We start from the raw sequence: 2,571 nt of genomic DNA on the forward strand, positions 1-2,571 counted from the left end.
ACTCCCAAATTTCCAGTAAGAGGGTCACCAGCAAGCTGTTATTTTCCATTCCAGTTCTGGTGTCACAGCCTCAGGAGCCTTCTGGTTTTTGTCAAGACATCACTTTGAAGTTTAAGAAGCCTGTTCAGGTATCCATGCTGATGATCTGGTGTTGAGCACTGCATCAAAAACTCCGGCTATTTGAGTGTGACCATGGCATTATTTGAGAAAGCAGCTACTGTGGATTCCCCTCCCCTTTCCAAATCTTTCTCTCATTCCCCGGATTGTTTTATATCCAGCTCAGAAGGACATATTTATAAGACTTGTTATTCTGACTCACTCAGCTGAACAGTATTACACAACTATTTTTCTGTCAGTCATGGGATAATATTGCCAAAACTTCTCTGTATCTTTTCCTGTGCATTTTCTGGTTTTGATGGATAGTCTTCTAGTCAGTGAGATGGGAAACATTGAATCGGTATCAAAACACAGCTCCTGCTGTTGTGGAGGGTTACTCAAGCAATATTCTATAATTTAGATGCTTGGTAATCAACTTGGGGCATTGCAACAGTCTGAGTTGTTTTTGTTAATAGAGATGAAATTATGGGTGTAACTAGCTGGCAGTCTTCAAACAGACTTTTGCAAGCTGTTTACTCAGCTGTCCCAGGGCAACAACTGCATACGTGAAGCGAATTCTTCCAGTATCTCTGCTGTGGTATATTTAATTTATCCCATTTTGCCACAGTGTGAGAGAAAGAAATTTTGAAGAAAGTAGAATTCCTGTCAGATCCTACACTGCTGCATAGATTGACATTATGAGTGAAGACTTTATGGCTTCAAATTGTATTCTTACTTATTTTCCAGTGATTTAAACCTCCAGAATCAAAAGGAGGAAGACACAAAAAAGTAATCACAACATGTCTAGTATAGAAATGAAGGTGAGTTTTGTTTTTAAATCAACATAGGTAATAATAATACCCTCTGGGAGCAGCTTCTGTGATTTGTCTAAATCAATTTTAAAGTGGAATATGTCTAGTTTAAGTGGATATAATTTGGTCCACGTAAGAATGTACCAGTTTACAGAACAGTTTGGAAAAAAAATCTTCATTATTCCTTTTGTGGGCAAATCCTGTCAGATGCATGTTGCTCTTGATAACATTACTTCTCATGCTGCTTTTAAGGTCGAAAAGACACATTCGAATGTCTTTTGATGAATTTCAATCAGAAGATAATGGAATAAATAGCCTCTCGGAAGTTTGGTCTTTGAAGACTAGTGAAATTGTATCAGGCCCTCCTTTAAAAAAACAGAGACGTTAAACAAGTGAGTGAGGATGTCCCTGAATCTTACTAAAATATTACATAATGCTACTGTAATGGGAAAAAGATGCCGATAAAATTAATGGGAAAGAATTAGGGAAAATTTTAAGCAACTTGCAGGCAGTTTTAGCTGCCACTGAGTCCTGTTACATATTTCCCCTCCACCTCAAATGTAATGTGAAGTAAGATAGTAACGCAACTGCAACAGAAAAGGGCTTGAAATAGGAAACGTTACGGTCTGACTGGGAGCTGTGCAGGGCAAAACTGTCTCTAACAGTTAAATACGGAGTGAGCACAAAGCCCTGCTTGCTGTCCTGTGAAGCTTTTCGATAGAGTTGTGTATGGGACTTGATGGATGTTGTGGTCTGGGCTGTTTCTGGAGCAGGGAGGGACGAGGTGAGAGGGAGAAGGGAGAAGGTGAGGCAGTTCTTGTGAGGAGTGAGCCCAATCGATCACTCCTATCAGCTGCATTGAAAATTAACTACCTTACAATTCACTGGTGTATATAATATGTCATATTCTGCAGCTCCAGAATAAAAAGGTATAGCACTGCTGCGGTTAGGGCCAACATCAGCTTACTGGCTTTGGCTCATGATCATGTTCATTTGAGCATGTGGAGCTGTTTTTTTATTAAAAAGAAAAATAATTCAGAAAAGTTTTAGTGGGCTGCTTTCAACACTGTTTTTTAAAAGTTGGTAATGTCTAGACTGATTTCTTGCATTGCAAAACACACTGAGTGTCCCTCTTGCTGCAAAATGTTCCTTGTGATTCATAGGTCCTGAACATCCCCTTTAAGAACTGGAGCACTCAAGCTATAGATTTTCACTGTCATAAAGGTGATAAAATGTATTAACTTAAACAAAAAATGTCTGTGGCTGACATCTGAGGACTCAAACACAACCAGATGCTGTGCTAACCAGCAGTGCTGACATGGGCTCGGATGGATGGGGCCAGATTCTCAGCTGATGTATATCAGTGTAGCTCCCCTGCAGCCCTTGGGCCAGCTACCATCCAGACTAGAGGAGAGGGAGGTCAGGGGGCTGCTTGCTTGCCCATCTACCCACGTGCCTGCCTGCCACACTTCGGCCAGCACAGGTTCGAGAGAAAAAAACCCAAATAAACAGCAAAAGATACAGGCTCCTTGCTTAGCTTTACTTTTCTTTGTGAAGTTTATGAGCTGCTTTTTGACTGCTCAACAGTTGTTTATAAACCAGGGAGAGATGAGAGACAAACAAAATGAGAAGAGGCGGGGGGGGGGGGCAAAAAGCCAACAAC

The sequence above is a fragment of the Mesitornis unicolor genome, unplaced genomic scaffold, assembly GCF_000695765.1.
Source record: "Mesitornis unicolor isolate BGI_N332 unplaced genomic scaffold, ASM69576v1 scaffold10069, whole genome shotgun sequence".
NCBI classification, from domain to species: domain Eukaryota; kingdom Metazoa; phylum Chordata; class Aves; order Mesitornithiformes; family Mesitornithidae; genus Mesitornis; species Mesitornis unicolor.